This window comes from Wasmannia auropunctata, unplaced genomic scaffold (genome assembly GCF_000956235.1).
Source record: "Wasmannia auropunctata unplaced genomic scaffold, wasmannia.A_1.0 LD336106.1, whole genome shotgun sequence".
Taxonomy (NCBI): domain Eukaryota; kingdom Metazoa; phylum Arthropoda; class Insecta; order Hymenoptera; family Formicidae; genus Wasmannia; species Wasmannia auropunctata.
The window spans coordinates 8623601-8634565 of record NW_012026784.1 but is presented as its reverse complement, the minus strand read 5'-3'; positions in this window follow the sequence as shown (position 1 = coordinate 8634565).

Here is a 10965-nt window from a genome sequence, read left to right as displayed (position 1 = left end):
AAATGCAGCCATTCCTTCGCAAGTTTTGAATTGAAATTATTCCCTTTGTGTTTAATTTTTTCCACATTACAACTTTATGGTGTTATGTAGCACAGGGTGCAAAATACTAGAGGCAATAAAATGATATCCATTTATTTTCTAATCCTACTACATCTAGGATTAGCGAATCAATCTTGACGTTAACGCGACGAAAAACGCGCATTTGTCTAATAATCCTTTTCTCGCCCCGGAGGCCAGAACTATGCCGCGAGCAATTACTAGGACTCGCGCGCGCGCGGTACTTTAATCGGTCGTACACCGAGGCACGAGGAAAGGAATCGTTTGTTCTGCATCGCGGACTCCTGAAAGTCTCTCAACCTGTTCACGTGAGACGGTATCGCAAGGCTGCCACAGCCTTGCCCTGAGCTATACGCGGTATATAAACCCTCGTTCGAACGGGTTCTTCCTCTCTCGGTTACGGCTCTTCATCGGCCGGTGCGCGAGAAGTCTTACTTCGAGCCTCCTCGGTGCTATCCGCACCGGGAATCGTGTATCGCGTCCGCCCTCTTCGTCCTGTTCGTCGTCAACGCGGCGCATACGCTCGCGGCCGCGCTCTTCCGCGTGTTACATTCCACGCCGCCGCAGAACTTTGACGTTTTTACCTCTTAGCTCACCGCGCGCTCGTCCAGTTCAATCTGGGGAAGAATCATGCGAACCGGAAATTTCCAATATGATCAAAGCATTCGCGTGTAACTTGTTCATATCAAGGATTATGGCGACTTTCTAGGAAATTGTTGGATAAATTCAACGATGCGTGAATTCTATTATAGTAAAATTAATATTACAGAATTGCTAAGAACTAAAATTTTTTTGCAAATTAATGTTGCAATGCTACTATATTATTTTGTTACTCAAAAATATCTATAGTGACTTTTTGATCTTAATAGCTTCAGTCGACGCGTCAGAACTCTCGATAGAAATCTATAATTATTGTAGTATTGATGAAATAACGATAGATTAATACAATTAACATAAAATACGAATACTTGTAATTTCTCAGCAAGGTTTTTTGTTGTATAATGAGAAGTGAATTAATAATGTTCTGTCATATGATTTCATTATGTACGGTAAGGATTAATTATCATTTTAAAATTTTTAACATACTCGTATAGAAAGATGCCAAATTTCCTTTTATTCATAGCATTTCTACCACCCGTTTGATGTAGTCTCTCATTCGGATGTATTTATTTTCTTCCTCGCGATCTTTAATTACGAGCTGCGTCCTACGCGGTTATAAACAGCTGAATCCTGCTTCGTCAAAACAACAAGCCTTTGTGTACTTGTTATTGTCGTTGGACGTTGTTGGACGTCGAGTGAGGGAACGTCGTGAAACCGACTGTTTATTATGTCTTCTCCTGAAAAATGAGCGGACTTTGAACCCTGGCAATCGGAATGATTCGTGAAGCGAGCGGCCCCGTCGCGCCAAACATCCCGATTATCCGACATCCCTCGTTGGTCTCTTATGTTTTTCAAAACAGGAGCCGTCCACCGTCGGTACGATTAATCTTCGGCTGGTCGTAACGTCGTAAGCAACGGCCGTTACCCAGCATCCGTCTGGCTTCTGGTGATGGCTGAGTGGGGTTTCGTGCCGATCCGACGTTAAGATACGTCTGACCTGGCTAGATACGGACTGGATATCTGGTAGACGTCATAGACCGGCTGTTGTGCGTGCGAGACATTAGAACGTCAGTGCCGGTAGCCATTGGAAGAGATAGATGAGTTTCCGATGAGCGACGCTCCCACCCCGTAAACTTCTCGACGGAAGACGATATTCTTGGAGGATGACGTGTTGCTTTGGAGCATTAACTTGAAGCATTTAAATTTGCTCCTTATATGTGTATTCATATTTGTTTGAATACAAGTAAATTGCAGATTGAAAATTATTGCACAAAGTAACATTAATATATATTGCTTTCTATTCTCTCTTTTTCTACGCCTCCTTATAATGTGTATTCATATATGAATACAAGTAAATTACAGATTGAAAATTATTGCACAAAGTAACATTAATATATATTGCTTTCTGTTCTTTTTCTACGCTCTAAACAAAATTGCGATTATATTTTCGATACAATAAACATAAATAGTGTTATAATAAACATTATGTTAGAATATTATTTTTAATTGTTATTATTTATTGTGGTAAAATTATATTTTTTTATTTTAACAATATTATCTTTTTTATTATCTTGTGAATAAAATTTTCATTCTTTATATTATATTTCTTATATTATATTTCTTTGTAACAAATAGACATTTTATTCTACTTTACATTTGCACGGAATCAATATTTTTACAATAATTAAGAGTTAATAAATAAATTCAAAAGTATTAATAATAATAATATATTAACTATATAAAAATGTATGTAGACTCGAAAGATTTTCTAATAATTTTAACTAGTAGCCTCCGCAGCCGCGTTTGTTTCTGGCTGTAAAGCGCCTAAGACCGTAATGCAGTAGAAAGAAAAAGAAGAAGAAGAAGAAGAAGACGGAGTAGAAAATGATTGATAAGCTGAGCGCGGCTGTGACGAACAAGGGCACCCGGAAAAAGCGACAGAGGGAAATTAACCGAGATGAAACGAGGACGAGCAGAGTCGGCTCGCTGACGAGGCAGAAGAGTGGTATAGTAGTGCGCGCACACGAGAGGATTGCGCTCGAGGCGAACTGCGCGGGGGCTTTATGGGTAGCAGGTAGTAGCTGCTTGCCGGTGAGCAGCCCGCGCGCGCGTCTATCGGGCCCCTTTGTCATTGTCAATATTCCAAGGAGCTACAGATTATCTGGTGACTGATGGTCCATTCGCGTACCCATTGAATCTATGGTTGTTCGGCCGCGATGCGCACGGGCCTGAACCGATACAGCGCTCGATTTCTTCCTCACTCCTTCATTCCCCGATGCCTCTTTACCCTTTCGTCTCTTCCGCCCGTTCGTCCGTTTGGGATCTCCTTAAGCGATCCGCGCGCTGGCTTCTTCTCTCATCTCCTCGCATCCTTTTCATGTAACCAGTATATACTTTCATGCGTTTTTTCCGCGGCGATTGTCTTATCTCTTTTTTTTTCTCCTGTACTTTCCTATCGACTATTCGCACGTTTCTCATTCTTATTTCTGGACGGTCTCTCTCTCTCTGTCTCTTTCTCTTGTTTCAATCAGTTACCTCTTTGGCGAGATGCCTTTACTTTTTCCTCGTACTTTTCTTTCTTCCGCTTCTCTTGCTATTATTGGCGCAGTATTGTTTCGAGATTAGAGATAATGAAATTCCTTTCAAGCAAGCCCAGAAGTTATGGTGTCTGTCCGTTGTAGTACACACTTCGTGCAGCATTTTTATCTTCTGAGGTGCACGCATCCGCGCGTACAGCTGAGTGACTTAGTCATGATCGATAGTAAAACAAGATGATCGATACCGGATCATTAGGAACTGGTACAGAGCAACTCATCTTGGTTACTCGAAATTAAACAAAATTTTTTACAATAAATTCTTGTGATAAAATTATGTATTTTTTAATGCTTTTGAGAATAATGTGACTATTTTTTATGTGTTTATTATAAATTGCAAATGTAATATATGGTATTGATTATTTAAAGCAAGATTCGAATAGGGAGTGTACATATGTATAGTATTCTAAAAAAAAATTTAACAGATACATATATACGCACATGATAAATCCACTTATGGAAAATGAAGAAATGATTGCACGCGGAAATATCTGATGTTACTGGCGGTTTAGCTGAAAGCCATTACAAACGTTTCATCAACGCCGATTCATCCCATTTCCTCCTACTATTCACCTTCTAGCACAATTTTACCGAGACAAATCGCGAGTATATCCTACGGTACAGAACGAAGGCACGGCTACAACGAAGTGAGGGAAGAAATCGATGTAATCCGATCGACATCTTATGAGAATATTTCTGCACCGCGGGGGGAATTTACAAGGGCAATTTACGACGAATCGAGCGAAATCGCCAGCTTAATGCCGTCACGTAGATTTCTCGCTGCCGATCTCGAAGCGCATTCGTGTTGCTGTCGGTGAAGCCGATCGGTATCGGCGACGATTTGCCTCGTTTCGATGATCGCGCCGAAGTTGCCGAGGGATCGTGACCTTTCGATTTCGCGAATTATTACCACGGTTGCATCAGCAATCGCATGTACGAAAGGTTGTGACCTTAGGGGAGCCTTACTGGACTTAACAAGATTGCTTCCGAACTCTTACATTTTTTAAAGTAACAGACGGAGGAGTATTTTTATCGATCAATGGAACGAGAAACTATGCATTCGGACTAATTAGATAACTGAAATACTCTTAATCACATTATTGATTCAAGCTTTTCAATTCTGCGACGAAAATACAATTAAAGATGATATAATATTATGAAATATTATTAGATCAAAAAATACTCCTGCCACTCATTAGTTTTGAATTATATTTTTTTAATTTTGATAAGATCACTCTTGTGCTCTCATGCGTCTTTTGCCCTCATCTCTGTAGATTAATAGCAATCAAGAGATTACATTTTCTCGTTGTATGCAAAACGGTTTAGAATGTAGAATTTCCGGTGCAACGGTCAAATCGACCGCGATTACAGTATCGGTGATAGATTTTGACTGACGGTGGTCTGCGCCTTATCCAATCGATCGCGAGCATCGGTTATCGCTCCTTGCCGGTGTCTGTCGCGGACGAACGGAAGGGAAAACACACGTCTTTCCGCCTGGGTTGATCCGATGGTGACGATGGGACTTTATACCATGATGGAGCGGCTGTCCAAGTCCGGTAGGTCCCACTGTCGAAATCGTCACGTCACTAACAGTTACCTGTGTTACCAGTGTTACTGGTTACCGATACGAATCTCTCCCTCCACTGCAACCCGCCCGCTCCTTCCGTTCCTTCTTCATCGCGTCGCGCGCTCTCTTCCAGATCTGTATGCCAGATGACATCTTGTACCGCATAATGGGCTACGTTAGGAGAATAAATTATACGATACCGGAGTCTTTCGAGAAGGAGCGACTGGCTGGATACGCATTCCGCCTGGTCCTTGTTCACAAATATATTTGTCTACGGCGACGAAATCGACGATGATGCTCATCAATTAAAGCAAAACGTTCCTAAAGCATTGTTTTATTGATAGTTATATTTGAATGACGTTTTGTTTTGAAGCATTTCGAAAGAAATTGATTTTGAAGCTACGTCCTGTTACTTATATACCTATATGTTGATGACGGCATACTAAAACAGCAAATGGATCAAACATAATTATGCCAATGTAAAAATTCTTATGCATGGCTTAAAAAATATAAATATGTAATTTTTGTAAATAATAATTGTATATTAATTGATAAAGTCATATCCAAGTAACAGTTTTTCTTCTTTAAAACACAAGCTCGCTATTCAAGAGTCATATTATAAGATGCACGCCGACAATACATGTTCAATAAGCTGTGCAAAACATTTTTCAAATTACGGCTACATTGTCATTATACGCCATTTCCGATTGCTCAAGGCGCAATTTTCCTGCGCGAGAAGCTTCGGTGCAGGCCTCGAGCGGTCACACGGCCACTTCTGGGTTATCTGCATCGCCGTCATCATTTGGCTTCCAAGATCAGCCAAATCTACGGGCGTGATCTTGGGATAGGAAGAGGAAAGCTGACACGGCGCGAGCGGCTGCCTAGCCGCGGACAAAAAGCGAATGGCGCTCGGTAGAGATGCGCTTATAGTTTCACGCTGGCTGACAGCTGGACAATCGCCAGGAGGGAAGAAGGCGCGCGCGGGATTATAGAAACTGAGATTACCGTGGAAACGACTCGGCTCAGCTTGGATGCTTAACGGTAATTGGTAAGCGCGAGTAAATCCGCCGCGAGTGTACGCGAACGTGCCGTGTAGCGCGAGGGCGAATCTGTGCGAGAACTAATGAAAGTTAAGCGTCGGGCTTTTAACCAAGCCAAGACTTTCCGCAAAATGATCTTATTTGAAAACATTTTTTGAAAATTATTTTAAATATATTACGCGCAAGTAGAACGAATGAGAGGCTTCTCTTTTTGAAGAGAATATAAGAAATTGTCGGTTTTTTTTATCTCAAATTGTGATACAAAATATTCTTGTTTTAATTTATTAATTAAAGAAGAGTATAATTTCTTGAGGAAACGTGTTTGCGAAAGGAATTATATTTATTTTGTTATAATTCTACATATTTATATGATATTCTAATCATATTAGATATATAAATTTGTTGGTACTTTTATATTGTGCTATTAGGAGTTTTCGAAAATTATTAGTTACAAAGCCTCGAAAAGTCGCCAGCCTCATTTGATGCGTACTCTCATCAGCGTTTCTCTCTCATCAAATAAATTGATATTTGCGATATCCATTCACGTACCACTTTCGTATCTCGCGATGCGTAGGCAAGCAAATGTACTCCGCTGTCGAACCACGGAAAAATCGAAACCGTCCATCTGTCATATCGAACTTTAACCTACGCGTCTCCGCTTTCTACGTTCCTTCTTGGGAATTATATGAACTGAATTATTCGTTGTGGTAAGTAGCCGGATGTCCGTTCTGCAGAAATAAGGTCTTTAACGTGGTGCTTATTGCGCCGCCTTTCTCCTGCACGTACAGTGGCACATCCTTTTCATAATGCAGATAGTATTATAATTGAGTCGTATTGAAAAGATCACGATGTTATACGCGGTATAAACAATCCTCGAGGTTATTTATTTAAAACTTTCATTTACGTTAGTAATCAGTTTGAAAAGAAAGTAATTTTTTACATATTATTTATAACATATATATTGCACATAAATGACATATAAATATTTGAGATGCGTGTATCCGTATACATATACGCGTCTTTTCTTCGCACAAAATTCAATTTTATCCCGACGCCTTGCGGTACAACGAGCTACTGACGGAAACCAGACATAAAAGAAAAATAGCAGAATAAGACGCGTGGAAGAGAACTGTCCTCCCGATTTCGTAAACTTTGACCCGTAACCAAGCTCGATTCTTGACAGTGATACATCGCATCCTGTCGTTGGCCCGTATTCCATGGGTGAGTTTTCTTCTTCTTGCTGTTCTCCTCCTGCTCCTCCTTCTCCTCCTCCTCCTCTTCGAGAACGGTCTCATCTTATTTTTGTTTTCCCACTTCCACTGTCGAGTGCGTGGCGAGTGCACTGACTCATTGTCAGAAGGAGCGAGAGCTTAGTCAGTGGCTGGCATGCATGTACAGAGGGGAAGAAGAAGAAGAAGAAGAAGAAGCAGACGAAGACGAAGAAGAACGAGAAGAAGAAGAAGACGACGACGAGGACGACGACGAGGAAGAGACTATTACAATAGAGGGAGTCTGTCCGCTGCGGGGCGTAGGCGCTGCTCTTCGATTCTTTTTCTTGTCGATGCTCCTTTGGTACGCCTTTGTTGCCCCTGTTCCACTTTACTCATTTTTCTACCCACCTTTTGCCCCCTTGTCTCCCGATCACAGCTCCCGATGGCCTTTTTGCGTGAGATGCGCCGGTGGCGAGGGCGAAAATAACAGGCGCGAATGCCGAGGGAGAAAAAGAGAACCGGAGTCCCATCCACGGACTGTTTACTGGCTTAGTGGATCGAAAGATCAACTAAATATAAACGCACGGTGATCGAGGCTGTATCTCTTTCTCTTCCCCCGTGAATAAATGGTCACGATGTGCTCGAGCATTCCTTCTCGAGTTTTTGCGCCGATTGGCAGAACATCAAAGTTGAATTGCCGTGGAGTTAATTATGCGAATATTTTACACGTGTTCTCTAAACACGTTTCATTGAACCTGTTCGGAATTTCGTGGCAGATAAAGTACATTTTACACAAGCGCTAATAGATGAAAATACTCTTTTACTTAAGATTTAATCTACTACGCAAGATATACATTATATTAATGATTATAATATTGCTAAGGTATTATTAGCGTTTAAAATGACGAACTATTTCCGTCTATCAAAACCGAATTAATTATTTTGCGTCGTCGTGCAAGCCTTACATTCATATTTATGCGGCCGTTGACGCGTCGCGGATGTGCGGCCGGCGTTAATAAATGCGGTTGCACTTTCCTAACGGCGCGCGCGGGTTCGCGACGGGCCGGCTTAAATCGACCGACGAAAGAATACGGATCACAGAATTATTACCTACGTGGACCATTGTTTGCGCTCTCATTGGCATTCATGGGGTACGTAGCCCTGTATCCTATCAATGGTATAATGCCCGATGCTATTATGAGTTATCGCGCTATTGTCTGCCCAGCAGCATATCCACTCGGCATAAAACGTCTTAATACATTTTCCGGACTGCTTTGAATAATTTGGAGAACTCTTATGAGTTTTCGCAGGCACATATACCTCGACCGACAACCTACCTTTTCTATCTCGTTGGGCGGAAGAACTGTTGGCGACCAAGAATTGCTTGGATTCAGTTGACAATGCATATTGTTTATTTGATTGTTAAGTATTTTCGAATAATAATTTCTTGCGGCGTACATTTTTTGCGACTGTCAAGGTAAGGTAGTGGAGGACAACTTGCAAATCTACTTCGATTGCTCCACACACATTATCATGCGATATTTGAAGATGCTCTCAGTCAACGCCGCCGATCGTCATAATAGCGATCGCGAACAATGCGGAAATTGCCGGGAAGGAGCTACGACAGCGTCGTCTCGGAAAAAATGGACGGAAGAGAGAGAGAAAGAGAGAGAGAGGATCGCTTCTGGTACGAGGAACGCGGTCGTTATCTCCGCGGAGGACGAGAGAGGAAAAAAAAGGATAAACTCGTAAATCGCCGCGATGCTCCGCCGCAGAGAGCCGGGGGCGAGGGAAGTCGCGGGAAAAATAATCACGCACGCCGCCGTGCGCCGCAGTTTGGCGCACGCAACTCGGCACAGGAAGGGTACTTCTTGCGAAACGCGCAAGCGGTTACAGTTACGCGCGTCGCGCGCATTTAATGCGTCTACGTTCTCCGGTGCGCTACGCGCCCCGTCCCACTGTACCCCGGGGACCGGGGACAATTGCGTTTTGCGGCAGGGGAAAGGCATATCTGCATACATGCGGCATAATACAATTTGCGATGCACCGTGCGTATACACCTCGCGCGACCGCGCGGTATATACATATGCGGCTGCGCTCGCCAACGCGCGCGCACGACTACCATGTGCGCTACGCCGCATTGCGGTTCGCCGCTTGATGGAAAACGCACTTTTACCTCTCAACGCAGTAGTATTGCGCCTTCTGAGCCACCTTTCTACCTACGGCACCGCACGTGTCGAAGACCTAACACGGGCGTTCTCACGCGCATGAAAATTCCAAACGCGCGGCGATAACAGGTCGCGCCTCATCGCATCGTGTGATATAATAATGCACTGAAGCGAATGCACTCAAGTTTTACATTACATAACTTTAAGATATCACATTTTGATAATTCTATGATTGAATTTGTTATCACATATATTATGCCGCATTGAAATGTTCTGACTAGGTCTATTTTATGCTTAGAGATATTCTTGTAATGCCAGGAAACGATCCAATGTTTGAATTGAGAGCAAGTCTTTGATTTAAATTTTTTTCACGAGCTGCACACGTAAGCTAATAATAAGTCGCGCGTTTTAATCAAACACAGATCTGAATTGCAGAAGTTTTGAAACCCCGATCGCATTTCATTCTGACGTAAGAAGCGAGTCGTATATAGCATTAGCCTCGAGGTTCTCTCGCTGGCGATTGAGCGATGTATTTTCGGGAGATAGCTCGAGAGCTTGCAATCGCGCGCTATTATATTATACGTGCCTTTCTCTCGCGGGGAAACGCTTTGTCAGGGTGTAGCGCCAGAAACAACGGGGTTGCCTTCCGTCGGGTCGGGTTGAATTATACATGCGCAGGCTACTATTCCCATTATTAGGTGGTTGTTACGTCGCCGTAGAAGGTAGCTCTTCTGTATCGCCGCGATAGAGATACGTAGATCTGCCGATGGAGTGATTTATAGATAAGTAAATTGATACGTAAGTAAGTAGATAAAGAAGAGACCGGTAATAAAAGATAGGTATTTTCAGCTCTATCGAGACGGTAATGATGCAAAGCGAAACGATCGTAAGACACGGCTCTTAGCGGTATCCGACGAGATTATAAGCAAAAGCGAGCTGCGATATAAAGGTTCGATGCACTCGTACACTATATTGTCTCATTGCTGAAAGATGGGCGTTATTATGTCGTACAACAAATTCATTTTTATAGGGTGAAAGTTTTATTTGGTGTTACTTTTATTAAAGAGATCGTATTCAGGACGAGTATATGAATCTGTAAAGTGTTGTTATATGTATTTTGACAATTTTTGTGTTTTTGTATGGAATCTTAAGTATCTTAACTAGACTTTCGCCCTATTTGTAATTGTAATCGAGAAAATAATAGTTATTTTACTTCAATTAAATCTACAGTTTATAGATCTCTTAAAAACTATTAGAGGAAATTTTTGACTTAGCGAGAAGTTTGCAAGTATCACTTGCTTGTCTTCAGCTCTAAAAGTTGTATCATTTATCGCGATTATGCAGCGGTCAGTGTTATCTCAATCGCAAGAAGATACCTGAGTTTCTAAGCATGTAACTTCCATAACCGTTATGTACACGTTATCTTCACCGCGTTTGCGCACGTCTAAGGAAGCACCGTTTCCCAAACTTTCGAATCCTCTTTCTAAAATTTTCACCGCGTCTGAGATAAGCGAGAAACAGGGAATATATCTTACATACAGCATATTTCTTCACATCCATGTAATATCAGAAACTAAATAGTTTCAGAAACAGCGGTTATAATCGTGCAATAACAATGTAACATGGTACGTCTCTGCGCGGATTAGTTATACGACCGTCCGGCCATGTCCGCGTGCCGATAAAGGAAGACATCGCTCCGTCAAAACGCTGAAGGTATTTAAATGTCCG